At 44.0% G+C, this 21355-nt stretch overlaps 1 pseudogene; it reads right to left on the bottom strand.

The window, feature by feature from the left end:
• Positions 1-1379: 1379 nt before the first annotated feature.
• LOC126096003 (5S ribosomal RNA) lies at positions 1380-1497 on the bottom strand (annotated as a pseudogene).
• Between the last annotated feature and the right edge of the window lie 19858 nt (positions 1498-21355).

The raw sequence follows: 21355 nt of genomic DNA, 5'->3' as shown, positions 1-21355 counted from the left end.
TTGGCGCCATTAAAATGCATTGTGTTGTGGTAATCGTTGCTACTTGCTGGATCGCTGCTGTCTCTCGATGCTGATGCTGGCTCTACATCTGGTTGTCTAGGGTTAAAACATGAGGTCCCGTGGTTTTTGCTTTTGATGATAAAGAACGAGCGAAACCAACAAATATGTAAACTTCAAATATTTATTACTCTGGTGGCCATCTTAATTCCACTGTCCACCAAAGACCATGACTCAACACAAAGTAGTACTTCCGTTACATGTTCTTTGCATTGTTTATCCACCTCAAACAATAACACACAAACACACTTTACCAAAGTGACATTCCGACTGCCTCCCGACCGTTCTTGCTGCTTGTATTTATAACATTGTCAAAGAACTACTAAAAAGAGATATAGTTTACAAGTCACATGTACATCTGTTATCATAATTTGTGCAGAAAAGTTATTAATTTGCATCGAGTGACATAATTTAACATGTTATTAAAATGGCAGACAGATTTGTTGACTTGACAGAATAATTCTTTGTTACAGAAAGGCCGTTTTTTAGAAGTTTGTCAATTGACTTCTCTAATTTGCATAAATAAGTAAATAACATGAATTATTAAGAATTACATTGGTTTCCGTTTAAAATAGGATTGCTTACGTGAATACTGAGTGAAAACGCTCCTAGTGAACAAACAGGTTTCACTGGGTGATTTTTATTTAAGGAGATCCAAAATACCTAAGTTGTCCACTATTTTTTGTACTTCATATTAATTATTTAAGATGAACTTAGTGTTTTTACATGATGACATTTGCTGTATCAGTGATCAAGTGATATAAACTTTTGTGTGGGTCAGTTATTCAGTATAATTTAATGGGTTGACTGTTTATGCAGACATGTTATGCAATCATTGTTAACATACACAATGACTTTTCTATAATCATAAATACTCGTTAAACTGGTTGAATTTGGAGGGTATCGCATACTTCGCTACAGTAAAGCCTTTAATATGTTCCGTTACAGCTTATAACACAAGAACACATTTTATGTTTTTGGGTAAATTCGCAATCTACAGACATACTCTGCAAGATACGAACTTCACCGTTTTATGAACAGCTCTGAGTCGTATGGCAGATGCGCAGAAGTGTTTAGTGTGCAGCAGGAAGACGTACTAATGACAGTCAACATGCGGACGCCACAACGAAAGGTGGAATGGGTGTTGTGGTTAACAAAAACTAAACTCCTCCCGGCCGCCGTGTCATCCTCAGCCCGTAGGCATCACTGGATGCGAATATGGAGGGGCATGCGGTCAGCACACCGCTCTCCCGGCCATATGTCAGTTTTCGAGACCGGAGATGTTCGTCAGCTTGCCTCACAAGGGCTGAGTGCACCCCGCTGGCCAACAGCGCTCGGCAGACCGGATGGTCACCCATCCAAGTGCTAGTCCAGCCCGACAGCGCTTAACTTCGGTGATCTGACAGGAAACGGTGTTACCACTGCGGGAAGGCCGTTGGCTGTGTTGTGGTTAGCAGAGGTAAAATCGTGTTCAGTGGTGTGCAAGAAGCGAATGGAACATGGATCGTCCCACACGTAGATCCATTTATCAGTGCGACACAACTGATCGAAAAATGGGGAGTTTGATATCAAATGCTGAAAAACGTCCTAAAACGCATCAGCTGAAGAGATCGTAGAACGTGTGCGCGAATCATTTGCTAGAAGCCCATTAGACAAGCTAGCAGGGAGCTAGCCGTTTTCGACGGTGCGTTGGATACAAAGGATAGGGAGGGGGGGGGGGGGGAGAGAAGGTCGTATTGCCTTGCAGCTTCGATCTAACTCAGCTGGATTTCAGTGCAAGGAGGTTTGTGGAAAAAAGATTCGAGGTCTGGTAGATTTGAGACAACGAATTTACGCCGCAGTAGAGACCACAACACCTGTCACGCGTATGAACTTGTCGCGAGAATTTGAGTACACTTTCGATATCTGTCGAGCTGAAAACTGTGCCCACATTAAAGTGTAATAACCTGCGTAAGATATTTGAGCTCCTGTATACAATGTTGGACAAATAAAATTATATATCCTAATAGGGACTGAAATATAAACAAACTTTTTTGAATGGCTCTGGCCAAGACACTTCGTATTCTCATTGGCATGTAACACATTACGAATCACAACACATACTGCACTACGTTAGTTTCTTCATTTCAGAGCTTGAACAATGTCGTCAGTGCATATATCAAATACCAGTGTTGGCAACAAATCTATTCTGAAAAAAAAAGGCATACCAGAAAGTAATATATGTTTCTGTGTACAAGTAGCGTGCTACCCATTAATGCAGCAGAGTTCATTAGCTCAAAAAGGAGCAAAGTTGCTGAAAAGTTCCATATGTTCTTCAGGCATGTGTCATCTCAACGTAGTGGCACGAAGGGGGAGAGTTACAAACTTTGGAGGTCCCGGTAGAGGTAGAGGTGTGTGTGTGTGTGTGTGTGTGTGTGTGTGTGTGTGTGTGTGTGTGATGGGTACTGCTGTGGGGCGGAGGGAGGTAGCGGACAGGGGGATCGCGTTATTGCAGATGGGGTGCCCCGCCCGGCTTTGCTCGCTTCGCAAGCCCGTGGCCCGCGGTGGAAACAAAAGCCGGCAGCAGACAACACACAGCGTCGCTCTCCCTCAGACAGGCATGTCTCCGCGCGCTGAATACGTTATGACAGTGCGCTGTGTAACGGACGCCTACGCACTCGTCCTCGGTTGCTGAACGCACTTTCGTCGCATCCGCGTGGTTTTCTGCACCGATACACCTGACAGTCATAGGCGGCACACGTCACACTAATGATGTTGGAAAAAGGATGTACTTTCTCTAAGAATCGATATTACGCGACCAGTTCTGAAACGTAAGTCTTCATTCTTCTTCTCCCTGAAGAAATTTCTCGATTCTCGATATTTTGGGTTATTTTTATTTGATGTATAAAATAACCCTAAATATACGGCTATTGCTAAAGTTTCTTGAATCGAGAAATACGTACCAACCGTTGTCCCCTGGCCATAATGGACCGACAGAGACCCTGAAGAAATGTTTCTCGTAGCCGCTGGAAGATAACGTCTTTTTTAAAATAAATTTTGCTTACGTTTCTTACTGTATGTGGCATGCTGCTTTTCTAGCTTATTACATTCACTTCGGATTAAGATTAATCTCCCACCAACACCGATGTCATTAGAAATAGAGCTCTTGATACAGCCTATTTAGTAAAGATTTATGTTGTTGCGTTGTTGGAAAAGCGATTAAAGTTTCTTCTGGAGCAGCTCAGGAAAACCACTGGCGTCATCAGTGCGGTTTCGAACTCAGCTGCTTCAAGCTGCGATTCCAACATTTTTCTTCATCTTTGAAGAAGCCACACCACATTCCAACTGTGTACCATGGCACGACACAGGCTGCCGGAACATCGGGGACTCACATAGCCCTACCTGTTACAGCACATAGAGGACTAGCTGTTTTACTATTGTATTAAACTACTCAAATGTTGCTGCCTCACCAGCTGGCCGATCTAGATAGCGTACTGAAGGAATCGGCATCTGCCTTTTGAAGGTAACATCCACTGTTCACCTGAAGTGATGTTCGTCATTATAGAAAACGTGTATATATACATATATATATAAAATGAATGAGGAAGTCAAACCACGTTCGTTATTTGCATACCTTGCCCACATGTTGCCTCTTTTGGTTATCGGTAAATCGCGAATTGATATTAATTTTGGTCATAATTACAATTATGTTCTAACTGTGTTTCGTATCTTGCTGCTTCTTTTGTCTGAGGAAACGACACAATTTCAGATACAATTATGGTTAATTTGTATTAATATTTAGTGAGACAAAATACTTTGACTAATGTACGTTGTGTGACGGGTGTAAGTGCTGATATTTTTATCTGTTGTACCTTAATCTTTATTCACACCAGTGTGACGTTTTCCCTCTGCGTTGCACAGTATTTACACAAACGCGTCGTACAATTTACTACGCAGTAATAGTGTTATCAGCACGGTCGTTACGGCGCCACTAAGTGAACTATCCCTGCCAGTATTGACTAACCATTTTGCGTCCAGCTGTCCACACTTCTTCCCCTGACTTCTTGTACAGGGAAAATCAGCCTTAATAGCTTGTTCTTGCCACGTGTACTTCGAGGTAGACCCTACTACCCAACCCAAAAACATACTAATTGTCAGAGCTGTAATATTTATTAGTCTGCAAATGACTTAAATACTGATGTAACGTTCAGAATGGCGTCCTCAGTCAACAATAGAAATATCTGCACTTATACCGTTACACCCCGTACGCCACAGTCAGTCCAAAACTTTTCGAGACTGGAGTAATAAAAGATACAGAAAAATTAAGGTGGTGGTGTTAATGCTTCCAGTGTACTACATAGTCTCCCGCTATTTGGCACAGAACGTTCATACAATCATACGAAACCGTCAGAAAAGTCCTTCTATGGGACGACGTTCAACTCGCCCGTCCCTTTCGTACCTTCTTCGAACCACTAGGACGCACACTGCACTTCATCGTCTTGTGGTAGGCTCGTATTCACAGCATCGACTCTCGTCACCCGTTATCCTCTGTTCCGGATAATAAATTTCCTCGTTTTTCATTTCAGTTTTGTCGAGACAGCCGTCCAAAAAGAGTTTATTTTTGTCCAGGATAAATTGAGCCCACACTTTTCTCTCCATCAAAATATTCTGGAGAATGTCTTTAACACTTGATTTAAAGATGTTTCTGCATTGCGATTTCTGACACAATAGCGTTGACACACTACCGTCTGAGTTCCACTGCTTAACACTGCCTGCTCACAAGACAGGTTGAATGGACACCTGCTGTTTTCAGCTGTTACAGTCAAAAAAAAATGTTCAAATGTGTATGAAATCTTATAGGACTTAACTGCTAAGGTCATCAGTCCCTAATCTTAGACACTACTTAACCTAAATTATCCTACGGACAAACACACACACACACACCCATGCCCGAGGGATGACTCGAACCTCCGCCAGGACCAACCGCTGTTACAGTTGTCCTTTACACGCCAAGAATAAAATCATTTTCGGAAATTTTTGGACGGAATATGTAGTTAGAAGAGCTAGTAGCACTAACAGTTTAAAACATAAGGGTTTATTGGAGTATGATGTCAAATCTCTTTGACAAACCTCTTAGGAGGGCCATGTACACAATATTCCTGCATAAATGAAATAGTACTATTAACTACTGAAGAGATTTCTAGCGTACATCATTGGGCGGGTTTTTGTTTTTTTGAGTGCCACAGCTGCTAGTGCAGATGTTTCCAACGATACGTCAACAAAAGAAATAATCATTCATAACGACATCACACGGGTAGTTGTGGAGCTGTGTGGTAAAACTGAAAAACTATCAAAATATTGGAAGAGAAGGAGAATTATACCAAAACAAACTAGACGTATGCGAACTGAAAAAATTGTTGACGGACAAACTGTGGTAGCAGTGCCTGATATCAGTTTATTTTCTTTGTGGTTCGTCGATTTCGGCCTTTTTATAAAATTAAAAGAAAACTAAAATCACTTATGTAACCGACATGGAGAGTGAGCGCAGGCTCCATATTGTATACTGTAAAGAGCAGATGTAGTTGTTGCGGTTTTAGTACCCACTTTGTGCTTTTAGACGTAAGCTACAGTAATGGACGCTTCAGATACCGAAAACATTCTGAGTACATCGCTTAGCAGCCGGAAAACGTACTAGAAAATTGGCATCATTTCCAGAAATATAAATGAAAAGAAAATTTTGAGTGTTGGTACTTAAAGAAGTCAAAAAAATATCTTGATAAGGCACAAGATGGGAGATCAATTAGATAAAAATTTTTTTCATAACAATAAAAACTGCTACAGAAATGGTTCAAATGGCTCTGAGCACTATGGGACGTAACTTCTAAACGTCATCAGTCTCCTAGAACTTAGAACTACTTAAACATAACTAACCTAAGGACATCACACACATCCATGCCCGAGGCAGGATTCGAACCTGCGACCATAGCGGTCACGCGGTTCCAGACTGTATCGCCTAGAACCGCTTGGCCACCCTGGCCGGCAAACTGCTACGAAACATCGGAATTGCAGGTAATGCAAAACAGCTATGAATCTGTATTATTTGATCTATGGTTCTGCACATTTCTTTCTCTTCGTTTCATGAAATCGTTTGAATTTCAAAATTACTAAAATAACATCTGTGTTATAGCGATGTATTGGTTATGAGTTCAGTTTGGTGTAATCTGTATTGTTCCAACGTTTATAAATTGGTGCGAAATCTGGCTGTCCTAGAATACTCGACGTGATTTCTTTCTTTAGTTCAGTTTAGTTGCGTCGGCGACGGCGGTTTTTTTATCAATGCAATATTTACGGCTGCTTCAAAACGCACTGCTTCGTGTGCCCAGGCGAAGTATAAAACCGGCTCGGAAAGTTCGCTCTTGTAATAGTCGAAAATTGTTTATTGGCGCATATTTTCTTTTGAGAAGGACCACTCCGATTTCCCGTTGCGGCGTTGAAAAATACGAAATGAAAGAAATTCGGGGAGCAGAGAGAGCGTGAAGCGTTGTATAGGGCGGCGTCGAAATGACACGGAAGGAGGAGTAAGGAAGAGGCAAATTTGGCACTGAATGGCCACGAAGGCAGCTGGAACGGAAGTGAAGAGACGTGGAATTGGACGGCAGGGGGTGCCGCGGCCATGCCGGTGCTCTGCAGGCACGCGGGAAACCACCCCCGCAGGTGGGAGGCGGGTCCCCCTCCCCAACCCACCCCGCCCGCCATACCGCTGCCCCAGCGCTCTCTGGCGGCCCCTAACAGCATCTGGACGTCCGCGGGGACGGGGGACACGGCCCACGCGCCTCTGATTTCATTCGCACCGCGCTGCGCCGGTCGCGGAACCTCGTTATACTGTGTGGCGTGTTTCCTGCAGGCGTCCGCGTCCACCGGTGGTGTGGCCTTTCCTGCCAGGGCTGGCCTGGCCTGCCTCCCTGCCATATGCCCGCGGCGGACTCGCCCTCTTTGCTACTCGGTACGTTCCTGTGGCAAGTCGCGTTCTCACGTTACTACAACAGACCTTGGAAAAAGAAAGAAAAACGGAACAAGTGCAAGTGGGACGCGCCCTCCGAAGGTTCCGTAGAAACTTACTTGTGTACACTATGTGAGCAAAAGTATCCGGACAATCCCCAAAAACATACGTTTATCATATTAGTTGCATTGTGCTGCCACCTACTGCCAGGTTCTCTACATCAGCGACCTCAGTGGTAATTACACATCGTGAGGGAGCAGAATGGGACGCACCGCGGAACTCACAGACTTCGAACGTGGTCAGTTGATTGGGTGTCACTTGTCATATACATCCGTATGCGAGGGCGCCACGAACATGTAAGTCATTTTCAGTCAGGTATCCGGATCCTTCTGATCACGTAGTGTATGTAGATAGTTAATCCATCCCGAATCGAAAACCTCCACCATTTTTCCTTGTTGTCGATATCGACCACGGCAAGATATCGCTTCGGAGAATTCCAAGACTTCCAGTAATGTATTAATTTTGAGGTGAGTTTAAATTTTTTTGTGCGATCTTATTCGCTATTGCAGGTTTTAACTTATTTTATTAATTATGGACTTAAATTAACAGTCATGCTAATTGGCTATCACAGATGGTTTGACTTCGTCTGCGCTCCTCCCTTTTGCGATTACCGACAAGAGGAGGAAACTACACGGCCGCGGTGGCCGAGCAGTTCTAGGCGCTTCAGTCCGGAACCGCGCGACTGCTACGGTCGCAGGTGCAAATCCTGCCTCGGGCACGGATGTGTGTGATGTCCTTAGGGTAGTTAGATTTAAGTAGTTCTAAGTTCTAGGGGACTGATGATCTCAGATGTTAAGTCCCATCCCTTTAAGGATTCATTGTTCATTACTTTTTCTTTCTTGAAATTCTTGTTTATCTTCTCCAGAGCTCTATCTCTAACACTTTTTTATTAATATGCTTCTGATTAGTTGTCCAGTTCTCAGCTCAATACGGGACTATACTCCCTAATACCGACTTGAATACGATTTATTTCTATCTACTAGCTGACAAACTCATCATCGCCAGGGTATTCAGTTTGACGATTTTCTGTTAGAAACGGAAACAAATAATTTTTTTTTTTTGCATTGTAATATCGAAAAAGTTCCTTTCCATGTATTCGTGATAGCATGTTTGAACGTGTCTACAACGGAATTTTGTAAATGTCTATATGGCAACGCCTCTTTATGACTCTACAGACCGCTATTGTTTTCGCCTACAGCTGTTTGCGCTTCGCAGTTGAAAGCATTGTCAGGTGTCAAGAGATTTTTTTATGTTGTTTCGACTGCAGGAGTGTATTAGTAGCAAAGAATAAATGTATTAAGACTTCATGCATGATGCGCCGTTTTTTTCCACGCATCTCAGTTTTTTTATCACGTAGCTCCTGAACTATGACAGATGGTCCTTAGCCCCATAGCGACTGTTGCCTGACACTAAGGGGTACGTGCACAAAGTTTTGTTGAAATCAGTCCAGTGGTTTAGGAGGAGACGTAGAACATACACACAAGCTCAAATATTATAAGAATTTATGTATCTACATCTACATACGTACTCCGCAATCCACCATACGGTGCGTGGCGGAGGGTACCTCGTACCACAACTAACATCTTCTCTCCCTGTTCCACCCCCAAACGGAACGAGGGAAAAACGACTGCCTATATACCTCTGTACGAGCCCTAATCTCTCTTATCTTTGTAGTCTTTCCGCGAAATATAAGTTGGCGGCAGTAAAATTGTACTGCAGTCAGCCTCAAATGCTGGTTCTCTAAATTTCCTCAGTAGCGAGTCACGAAAAGAGCGCCTCCTTTCCTCTAGAGACTCCCACCCGCGTTCCTGAAGCATTTCCGTAACACTCGCGTGATGATCAAACCTACCAGTAACAAATATAGCAGCCCGCCTATGAATTGCTTCTATGTCCACCCTCAATCCGACCTGATAGGGTTCCCAAACGCTCGAGCAGTATTCAAGAACAGGTCGTATTAGTGTTTTATAAGCGGTCTCCTTTACAGATGAACCACATCTTCCCAAAATTGTACCAATGAACCGAAGACTACTATCCGCCTTCCCCACAACTGCCATTACATGCTTGTCCCACTTCATATCGCTCTGCACTGTTACGCCCAAATATTTAATCGGCGTGACTGTGTCAAGCGCTACACTACTAATGGAGTATTCAAACATTACGGGATTCTTTTTCCTATTCATCTGCATTAATTTATCGATGGATTCATCACATTCCTGCTCTTTAAGTTGAGCATCCTAATTACCTTTCGGCCGTTACAATTTTTATTTACATTCAAGTCATTTTTCTTCTTTTTCTCAAGTAGAACTTAGGTAGCAAAAAATATCTTTTTTATTTTCTTCCCATGTCTGTATAGTTCATCTAGATCATTTGAAAGCTTTTTTTATAGTCGATTTTCAGACTCCAGTTTTTGTATTCTATTGCTAACTGATTACAGATGTAATATGAATCCTCCCCGTCTTGTGCTGTGACTATTGTTCATCAGCGAACTTAAATAAAATAATATCTCCGCAAACCGAGCTCATGTCTTCCCCGTCACACAGACCGACGTATCAGTTAAGTATTAATTTCAAAAAGAAAAAACATCGAGTGGCTGTACTAACACCAAAGAAAAGTTCCAAACAACAGCAGTCGTCCGATTATCCGCGTTAATACGGACCTGAGACTGTATGGGCAACCATAAAACACAGATAATCCGAAGCACACGTGTTCTCACCTGCAAGTGCTGTGCACTGTACCTACAGATAATGCTCCATCTGAGAGCCCACTGCGTTGCTTACACTTTACAAAGCGGAATCTGACAATTTATTCGCAAAATTACACTTTAACCATATTGTATTTCCTATTACTTGCGTTCACTTCACTGTAGAGAAATAATTATTCATTTTATTTCTATTCCTGTCTCTGATTCATTTCCTCCCAGAGGACAGTTCTTATTTCTTGGCAAATCGTAACATCGATACAACCATCGATTTTTGTCCCGCGCACCCTAGTAACAGATCAATGCATTTCAGTGCTCGACGTGTGTGATACATCAGTCACATGCATAACAGTGCGTCGTAAATAAAAACATTCTTTATATTTACAACAAAAGGCTTTGTGTCTTGTTTTTTTATTTTTTCATAAATGGCCGAACAGCATATAGATAATCCGCAAACCGGCCTATTGCGAAATTCGCGGCAATTCTGGCCAGATGGCTCCTGGTTCCAAAATCTTCCTGTAGCGTTATATGTTATACGTGGGTGAGTCAAATGAAAAACTTAAATTTGTAATAAAAAATCTAAATTTCGCGCCGTTATTCTGTAAGTTGGTAAGCGTGCTACAAACAGCGTGCAGAATGACCTGTAGCTGGTAGCATAGTGCAGATGCACAAATACCGTCGCAGTATCAGCAAAGAGATGGCCGCCCCACTTTCGACTTGCACCAGGGAAGAACAGCGTTCTGTTATTCGGTTTTTGCCTAGTGAATGTGTGAAACCTATTGAAATTCATCGACGAATGAAGGTTCAGTGCAGTGATGCATGTTTGTCACAGCAGCAAGTCTACGAATGGAGTAGGAAGTTCGCAAATGGTGTGACTTCAGTGGAAGCTGCTCCTCGTCCAGGTCAGGAACAACGAGTTGTGACTCCACAGGACATTGCAGCAGTTGAAGCCATAGTGAAGGAAACCTCCGAGTGACACTGAATGACATTGGAGCATGTTTACAGATTAGTCATGGGTCAGCACACCACATTGTGCATGATGGGCTCCAGTTTCACAAAGTGATTGCAAGATGGGTGCCACGGCAGCTGACTTCTGAAATGAGAGAACAACGTGTTGATGCTTGTGAAGAACTTCTTCGGAGCTTTGAACGAGCACGTGATGGCTTCCTTGCAAGAATCGTTCTGATGAAGAGGTACGCCACGCTGTGCAAAGTGGTTGCGCGGACTACCACAAGAATTTTTTTCTAAAGGAATTTATGCACTTTGTAAGCGCTGGAGGATTTGCATTGCGCGTGGCGGAGATCATGTTGAAAAGTGATACAGCTTTGTATCACTTCTGCACAATATATAATATTTAAAAAATATTTAAGGTTTTCATTTGACTCACCCTCGTACCTTCAGCTCGAGATGATTTTTCTTCACGCCGGAGGTTCGGGTCCTCTCTCTGTCATGTGTATGTGTATGTGTGTGTGTGTGTGTGTGTGTGTGTGTGTGTGTGTGTGTGTGTGTGTGTGTGTGTGTGTGCTTAGCATAACTTAGTTTAAGTAGTGTGGAAGTCTAGGGACTGATGACCTCAGCAGTTTGGTCCCTTAGGAATTCAAACACATTTGAACATGACCTTTCTCCAACTATCAGTCAATGTCAAGAACTATTAACAACTTTTATGTACAAAGTATTCGCATGCTAATGAACGTTATTTGTCTGACAGCAAAATAATATGCACAAACGTCATATAAACTATACTTTCTCAGATAAGCGCATTGTTCTTAGTGGGTACATATTATAAAGTGGTAAAATTATTATGTCTGGAGATACATAATTTTTGGACAGTAAAGAGCTGAATTTTGTAACAGATGTGCTTTTCGTTTGCTCCACCCCTCTCGCTGCTACGAAACTGATTATATACAGAGTGGTCTATTGAACGTAGCCGGGCCAAATATCTCACGAAATAAGTACAAAGAACGAAGCTCGTCAAGCTTGAAGGGGGAAACCAGATGGCGCTATGGATGGCCCGCTTCCCCCATCTAGCTAGACGAGTTTCGTTTTTTGGCCTGGTCACTATCAATGGACCAACATATTTATATTTATATATATATATATATATATATATATATATATATATATATATTAAAATGATACATCATAGTGGAAGTCGCAATACTGTATACATTCATTACCGCAGACTTGTCGATTGGAAGTCAACAAACTTGTCCCGACAGATAAACTGACCGAGCGAAGTATGCAGAGAATGTCTTTCCTTCGTGATGTACAGAAGAAGGGATACGAAAATTGGCACGTTTCTGACAAGTGTGTTGTCTGGCACCGGACACAAGCAGATGGCGACAGCACAAACATTGTCCAAGAAAACAGAACAAGCAGCAAGCGTGATCACGAAACTGAATTCTCAGGTTCAGAAAATCTTCCACTGCTTCAGTTAAGATCCCCTGGATGCCTTCTAATACAATGCTAGGGAGATGGAAATGGATACTAACATCAAATAAAACATCTCTGCTGTACAATGCTGCCTCTATAAATATTTACGAGGAACTATAGAGTTCGAACATTGTTTTCCTCAAAAATGCGGATTACAAGTTACATTCGCCTCACAACATATAACACATAAGAAATTAAAAGAGAACTCTTTATACGATGAAAGCTACGCATATTGTGCTTAGATTTTGGCTCTACGAATCTACAAGTATAGATACTTCCGAAGTCGAGCACAGGAACAGCTACGTAGAAGCCGTCATCCTAAATCCAATCGCCTTTATGTGACTGGGACATTCTACGACGATGCCCGAACACCGGCAGCGAGAGACTTTCGCCCCGAATACTGGTTTCGACATCAGCGTGACTGTTACTGTGTGCCAGCACGTTATTTTTGGGGCATTTGTTAGGAACTGGCCTCGGCTGAGGAAACATTTCTTAGGCAAATGCGTCTCTTTGGGAAGCCTCCGCTGCGGCTGTTACACTCTTTAATTACGATCTACGAAATACACAGCCTTAATATGTGCTAAAGGGACCTGGCTAAGCTAGAACAACGACGTAAGTTTTCGATTTGTTCAACGACGTTGAAAGGTGGCTACACTGAGCCACAGCGCCAGAAATCGCGCCAGAGAGTATTGTTCCGCCGCCTCCACTGGCAGTGATTATTGAGACGTAGCGGCAAGCAGTTCTTACCGAGAAGTTGTGGTGGACACTGCATGTCGTGAAGTCAGAGTGAGATGTGGTAGTAGAGAGTGTTGTTCCATGTTTTATGCAGTGGTTTGATGGGAGAGATAGCAGATGTTGTTCTAATGGAGATATTGTAATGGTCAGAGTGCATTTCGTCAATATATGGAGGTATTTTCTTTTATTCTTTTATTCTTTCGGTGACCTGAATAATGTGTCATTACAGGTTCAGTCAACAAAGCATCTGGCGTGTGTTCTTGTATTAGAGTGTAATTTTGGTTTTCTTGCACAATTATAGTATTTCTAATTTTCTTTTATCACGTCAGTATAATTGGTATTTAAAAATTCGTGTCTTGTTGAAGAAGAACCGTGCCAGATGTGCGTTGAGTCATACTACCACATACAGAACAGCTACACTTGTGCTTTGTTGGTTTCGTAGGTTTTATAGTTGCTGGGGACTTAATTAATTAATTGTATTAACTGAAATTTTCATTTCATTCTTTGTTGTTGTTCATGCAGTCAGATTGCGTAATAATACTAGTCAGGGCCAGCCGTTTACGAAACAGCGTAATCGGACATACAGCGACAGAAAATTAAAAAGTATTTGCATTGCATTCTTATATCTTTATTTTAATTAAGCACCCATGCAACGTTAACTAAAACGTCCCTTTCTGTTCAAGATGGAGAGCTTCCGTCTTTTTATTTACGTTTCAATTTAAGGCCTACAAACTGATCATTTTTTTAAATACAAAATCACGACCAAATATTTCTCCCGTTTTTGTCAGACTTCGCTCGACGCGTGACGAGCGTGAAGACATCTTCGCACTGAAAATATGAGAGGAAGGGTATTTTGCGCTGTAGCGTATTATATTACACAACGTGTCCCACAGAATCATACCGGTGCGAGAGGGCCATGAACTGAGTGCTGTTAGATAAGAACTAATGGTCACAAATTACTACTGTGTTGTTTTCAACTGGCCAACGCCGAACACCTTTGAGCAACAATTTAACCTCATAGTAATTACCAATTTCAGTGACTGCATTACTACGGAGTCCCTTGAGGGAGCTTAATTCTGTGTTTAAACTCACATGGACGCGTCACTGACACCCCGCGACTACTTCACAGCAAGTCGACCTGTGTTAATTTTATGCTCTGCAATCTTACACTGCGTGCACAACTTCCACCGCGCGAGCAATTCCTTGACGAGAACCTGTTGTCTGTACGGCTCCATTTCTTGTTAGCCGCGGTAAAGTTGTCGCAATTACCCAGATGCTTTTGCTCAGTGCACTGGTCCGGTTCTCCTGGCGCTATGTTCTTCAGCACTGCACTTTAAATCCCCGTCTGCAGATTCTCGTAACGAGCAGTGCGCGGCCTCCGACATGAACTGTTAACAGTAACTAACTCCATTGAGTGGAGTCAGACCACAGCAGACGTTCTACTGCTTCTTAGTATAACATCTTTGCGGCGGGAAGTTGCTTTTACTTTTATGTAACAAAGGTTACGAATTAGTATCTCACAGCACGCACTGCTCATTCAAGATCCAATAACGACTGCAATATTTACTTCCGTCCAGCACTTGCTTTTCACGAAACATATTTTAGCATCCTCTAACGCCCGAATAATTTGGTATTAAAGGGTTAAGGCAGTTTTCAGAGGTTTTCGACAGACACGATACAGGAAAAATTACAATCTGTATGCCTCTTGAGAGCCTGTAATAAATTTAATTTTATAATCACTTCCTGCAGTAGAAGACTGTAAAAGCAAGATGAAGTATAAGTGCAGATTAAACTAAAAACCAGTTCTTGGGCTTTTTACCCAATATTTGTCGTTTTTATTGTCGTACGTGAAAGAAGTAGGAAACTGTTTGCCATTCTCTCCTTTGTTTACTCCTGACCTAAAACGGATGCCACATACTTTAAGATCCTTCCTGTGAAAAGCGGAGAAGCGATTAGAAATTTTACAATAAATTAGTACTATATATATATGTGTGTGTGTGTGTGTGTGTGTGTGTGTGTGTGTGTACAATCTGCGTTACTCGAGACAACACCAGTGTAATGGATCCACTACACATAATCACGCATTCAGATTCCCCAGAAGTTGACGGATGCTATGAACTTGTATCACCAAGGAAGAAAGAAAACGCCTAGTAAACGGAGCTAAAGCTAAGAAGAAGTGGAAGATAAAACAGCTGCACACAAATAACTCCGTTAAGAGTATCCGGCTGAAAACAACAAAATGATGGAAAGCTAGTTTTTTTTACAGGAGACGCACAGCAGCATAAGCCAAGCATAAAACACGCTTGATTGCGGATTCACTTTTATTCGCCGTGGTCATGTAGTCCTTGCGGGCACTAACATAACTTGTGATTAAGTTTTGTCACGCGTGTTATTTTTCTGTGCTGAATTTTTGTTACTGACACGCAAACGAATTTCAGCAGCTAAACCCGACAGTGGGTAGCGAAGTGATAAGGCTATTACGATCCTGCAACGCTAACCTACGTTCTTCGGGTTAACTGGAAACAGCGAACATCGACCTTTACCTCGTTTAACTGTCAAACGCTTTGTTGTTCTGACCCAGATAGGGGGTCACGTGACTATAAATGAGTGAAGAGTCAATCCGTTACCGCCCCACCCTGCCTAGCAGCTGAGCTAAGAGCTGTTAAAATCGACGGCAAACTCTCAGGGACAGGTGACCTCTTTTTGGCAAATAGAACACACCTAGTTAGAACATAGTGTACAGAGGGGGTCACACTGCAGGCACTGCATGTTGCTCAATCTTCTAGTCTAAATACACGAAGACAAAGAAAAAAAATGGACGTATCTCGAAGGAATTATCCGTAAGGGACAGAAATTGGTAGATGGTATGTGCATGTACAGACAAACAAATGACTTCGATTTCAGAAAAAACTGGACGGTTTATTCCAGAGAAAGAGCTTCGAAAATTGAACAAGTCAATAACGCGTTGGTCCACCTTTGGCCCTCATGCAAGCTGCTGTTCTGGTGGGCACTAATTGACAGAGTTGCTGGATGGCCTCCAGAGGGATATCATGCCAAATTATGTCCAACTCGTGGGTTAGATGGTCAAAGTCCCGAGATGGTTAGAGGGCCCTGTCCATAATGCTTCAAACGCCTTCCACTGGGGAGAGACCCGGGGACCTTTATGGGCCGGCCGGTGTGACCGTGCGTTTCTAGGCGCTTCAGTCTGGAACAGCGTGACCGCTACGGTCGCAGGTTCGAATCCTGCCTCGCACATGGATGTGTGTGGTGTCCTTAGGTTAGTTAGGTTTAATTAGTTCTAAGTTCTAGGCGACTGATGACCTCAGAAGCTAAGTCGCATAGTGCTCAGAGCCATTTGACCTTGCTGGTCAACGTAGCATTTGGAATGCACGAAGAGAAGTAGCAGAAACGTGTGCGAGCCGGCATTATATTGCTGAAATGTAAGCCCACGATGGCTTTACATGAAGGGCAACAAAACGGGGCGTAGAATATCGTCGACGTACCGCTGTATTGTAAGGGTGCCGCGTTGACAACCAAAGGGGTCCTTCTATGAAAAGGAAAGCCACCCCATACCACCACTCAGTCGTCGGGATGTATGGCGTGTAATAGTCAGGTTGAAATCTCACCGCTGTCTGGGTCGTCTCTACGCGCCTTTTCGCTGGTCATAGTGGCTCAGTTCTAAGTGGGACTGATCACTGAAGACAGTTCATCTTCATCTACATCTACATACATACTCCGCAATCCACCATAGGTGCGTGGCGGAGGGTACCTCGTACCACAACTAGCATCTTCTCTCCCTGTTCCACTCCCAAACAGAAAGAGGGAAAAATGACTGCCTATATGCCTCTGTACGAGCCCTAATCTCACTTATCTTTGTGGTCTTTCCGCGAAATGTAAGTTGGCGGTTGTAAAATTTTACTGCAGTCAGCCTCAAATGCTGCGTTTCTAAATTTCCTCAGTAGCGATTCACGAAAAGAACTCCTCCTTTCCTCTAGAGACTCCCACCCGAGTTCCTGAAGCATTTCCGCAACACTCGCATGATGGTCAAACCTACTAGTAACAAACCTAGCAGCCCGCCTATGAATTGCTTCTATGTCCTCCCTCCATTCGACCTGATAGGGATCCCAAACGCTCGAGCAGTACTCAAGAATAGGTCGCACCAGCGTTCTATAAGCGGTCTCCTTTACAGATGAACCACATCTTCCCAAAAGTCTAACAGTGAACCGAAGACGCCTATCCGCCTTCCCCACAACTGCCATTACATGCTTGTTCCACTTCATATCGCTCTGCACTGTTACGCCCAAATATTTAATCGACGTGACTGTGTCAAGTGCTACACAACTAATGGAGTATTCAAACATTACATCAATCACAAATCCTGTCCAAGTCATCTTGTATCCTCCTACAGTCACTCAACGACGACACCTTCCCGTACACCACAGCATCATCAGCAAACAGCCGCACATTGCTATCTACCCTATCCAAAAGATCAATTATGTAGACAGAAAACAGCAGTGGACCTACCACACTTCCCTGGGGCACTGCAGATGATACCTTCACCTCCGATGAATACTCACCATCGAGGACAACGTACTGGGTTCTATTACTTAAGAAGTCTTCGAGCCACTCACATACTTGGGAACCAATCCCATATGCTCGTACCTTAGTTAGGAGTCTGCAGTGGGGCATCGAGTCAAACGCTTTCCGGAAGTCAAGGAATATGGCATCCGTCTGATACCCTTCATCCATGGTTCGCAAGGTATCACGTGAAAAAATGGCGAGTTGCGTTTCGCAGGAGCGATGCTTTCTAAAGCCGTGCTGATGCATGGACAGCAACTTCTCTGTCTCAAGGAAATTATTTATATTCGAACTGAGAATATGTTCGAGAATCCTGCAACAGACCGATGTTGTCTGTAATTTTGAGGACCCGTCCTTCCACCCTTCTTATATACAGTTCTACTACAGCCAATGAGACTCTACACCCAAGACGTATCTGGACCTATGACTGGTCTAGCTCAGCAGTCACAGAGTCCGAAGTCTCTGAGAATGGGAAGGTGTAAGTCTGTAGGGCCAACTTCCGTTTTTCTCCGTCTGCAGTTGAGCTTACTAAAAAATTTGTCACCACTCGCAACTGACCAATTTCGGAAAGTCACAGCGCTCGCAGTTGACGACTTCGAGAGAAGGTCAAATGTTTGGTCTGAGAATAGTCGGGATCGCCCAGAACTGCCCATGCTGGAAGAGTTGCTGGGCGCCCGACAACAGAGCTTACAGGCACACACAGCTGGTAGTCGTACCGCACGAGGCGGCCTGCGGCCGTGGCTTCTGCCACGCAAGCGCAGCGGCCGCCAGCAGAGCGGAATGCGTGACGGGGCCGCCGCGCTGTGCCGTGCTGCGGCCGCATACATGCATGCACAGGTGGCGTCACGAAACAGTGCGGCAGGCGACGGGCACAAGCAGGCGCCTATGGCCCGCGAGCAGCGCAGCCACACAGGGGGGTTTCAAAGACCGGGGATCACGACGTGGGGGAAACTTTTTCTAAGAGACGCCAGCCGTCCTCTAGTACTCGTTGGCCTTGCGATGACGAGATTGCGCCAGTCTACCAGGATCTGCTACCAGCTGTGATGTGTACTACCTACCCCGCTAAACGGACAAGAGTAATTTTCAACAAGAAATCCTTAAGAACGAAAGTCTCAAAGTGGAGAAAGGTATTTTAGAAGCAAATGAGGAACTTTAATTTTGCTAGACCTACCCCCTTTCTTATGAAGCGGATGACTGGATCATAGGGAACCACAACAAAACAACAAGAACAGGAAACCCCATTTCATACGAAGTGGATGACTGGATTATAGGCAGTCACAATGAATTCACATACGGGACACAGCATGCGCTCCGTTGCCTCTCAAGGGCATAAGCAGCACATATGTAATGTCACTGGAAGTGTCCGCCAACATTTTGTATCTAATAAAAGTGGTTTTCCACGATGTTAGAAATGCTAAAAGTTCGCCTCAGTAGCTGCGGGGTCAGTGCGGCAGATTGCTAACCCATTGGGCCCGGGATCGATTCCCGGGCAGGTCGTAGATTTTCCCCGCTTAGGGACTGGATGTTTGCTGTCCTGATCTCCGCACCATCATAAATGAACCGTGTGCGGCTCACGTTGATGCCATTGGTCGGTTGGCATCGTGTAATAGAGATAGTGGCGTCTCGTTTTCTTCTTGTGTTTACTGGCGCCACTAACTTTGGTAGCACTGTCTGTCTGCGAGTGGCAGCAGCAGTTTTCATCGATTTCTAGTACCGTGGTACTATCCTCGGAAGGACGTCAAGTGTTTTCCGGGTCGGGTGTGTCGGTAGTTCGGTTGAGCTGGAGCTGGAGGTAGGGCCGGCAGCGGTACGACTTGCTGGGAACGCTGGCAGCACGCAGGCATTGCAGGACTGAGGGGCTGTACTTGCGAGGGCCACAACCTCGTTGTCCACCGGACCCAGGACGTTTCAGTTGAGTGAACATCCACCTAGTAGTGAAACCTCCACTATTTTGAGATCACGCCGTTTGCTCATGCGTTGCTGCTCGCAGGGTAGGTGAGACGAAGAGTGAGTGGAGTGTTTGGAATTGGCGAAATTAATTAGCTGTCCTCCACCCTTTATTATTAATCACTGAATTCCTGTGTTTATTGATGAAGTTGAACCAGCGGTATTTTCTGCCTAGTGGCCGCTAACGCCCCAGTTACCAGTCCTGAAGGTTAGCGTATTTTCGCGGCAGTGTACCTTTCCTCGCCTTGCCGCTGTTGTCCGGTAGGGCGTGTAGTTAAGACAGCGTCCCTGATTGTGCTTCGGATAAAGGGTTCAAATGGCTCTGAGCACTGTGGGACTTAACATCTCAGGTCATCAGTCCCCTAGAAATTAGAACTACTTAAACCTAACTAACCTAAGGGCATCACACACATTCATGCCCGAGGCAGCATTCGAACCTGCGACCGTAGCGGTCACGAGGTTCCAGACTGAAGCGCCGAGAACCGCTCGGCTACCAGTAGCCGGCTGTGCTTCGGATAATTTGTTCTTTTGGACTATCTTGGTTGTAGTGGTTCCTTCTGCTACTGTATGTTGTAAACACTGGATTCTGAAGATGCAGTGCTGTCCGCTGATTCCACATTGCTTGGGTTATTCCATCATTGTGTTGGTTAGCAGACGTTAGGTAGGTTTTGCAAGAGTGTTGGTATGCGTTTAAACTGTCACTAGTTTGAGTTGCCATCCGTGTAAGTAAATACAACTCTTGGCTGCCTGTCTCGTCAGTTATGACATTGAGCGACTTTCCCCTCCGCCGGTCTGGGTGGGCGAGCGGTTCTAGGCACTGCAGTCTGAAACCGCGAGACCGCTACGGTCGCAGGTTCGAATCCTGCCTCGGGCATGGATGTGTGTGATGTCCTTAGGTTAGTTAGGTTTAAGTAGTTCTAAGTTCTAGGGGACTGATGACCTCAGTTGTCAAGTCCCATAGTGCTCAGAGCCATTTGAACCATTTTGAACTTTCCCCAGGCCGATCCTTGGAGCACTGTCTGAGGACCACTTCTGTCTCGATTTGGTCAGATTGTGATGATTGTCAATAAGGCCTTCAGCCGTAAATGCAATTTGCCTTAAGAATTTTTAATTAGATATTGTCTCTTAATATGATTGTCCCTTTTTATGATATTTTAGTACGAATTTGCTATCTAGGCCTTCAGCCGTCAAATTGTTTTCGAGTAATTACTATTGGGCCCTCCATCCGGCAAATAATTCGAATTTTTAATTATATATTGTCTTAACAGTCAAATCTGATAATTGTTCCTTATATGCAATTGATTCCGAATAAAGTGTACTGAGCTACCAACGGTAACTGAGTAAGGTCCCGTCCACACCGAAATCTGCCTTTCCGTAAGTACCACGTCTCAGTAAATGACACGAAAATCACTCGCATGGAATCACTTGACATGTCTAAGCATATGTAACTTCGCATGACCCTAAAGAACGTTGTCAACCTTCTACTGTTGAGATGACTGTATGGGCACGTCCCGAAATCAATATTTAGAGAGAGAGAGAGAGAGAGAGAGAGAGAGAGAGAGAGAGAGAGAGAGAGAGAAAGAGAGAGAGAGAAACAGAGTTGCGAAGACGTTGAAACACCCAGTACATATAGCGTACAGCCAGCAGCGGCGACTTGGTTCCCTGCAGCTGGAGGCTCTGCTTCCTCTGTACCTCACGGCAATCTTTACTTTCAGCGCTTACGTTTTTTCGCGAGTAGCGTCATTCATTTCACAAATTTATTCCCGTTCTCAAGTACAACAATTTACACTAGTATTTCATGTGATGTCTGCGTGTTTGTTGTTCTGCCTCTCGCACCCTGCACTAGTCTTTTTACGAGTTTACTGCGA

The sequence above is a fragment of the Schistocerca cancellata genome, chromosome 8, assembly GCF_023864275.1.
Source record: "Schistocerca cancellata isolate TAMUIC-IGC-003103 chromosome 8, iqSchCanc2.1, whole genome shotgun sequence".
NCBI lineage: Eukaryota > Metazoa > Arthropoda > Insecta > Orthoptera > Acrididae > Schistocerca > Schistocerca cancellata.
This window is presented reverse-complemented; position numbering and strand designations above follow the sequence as displayed.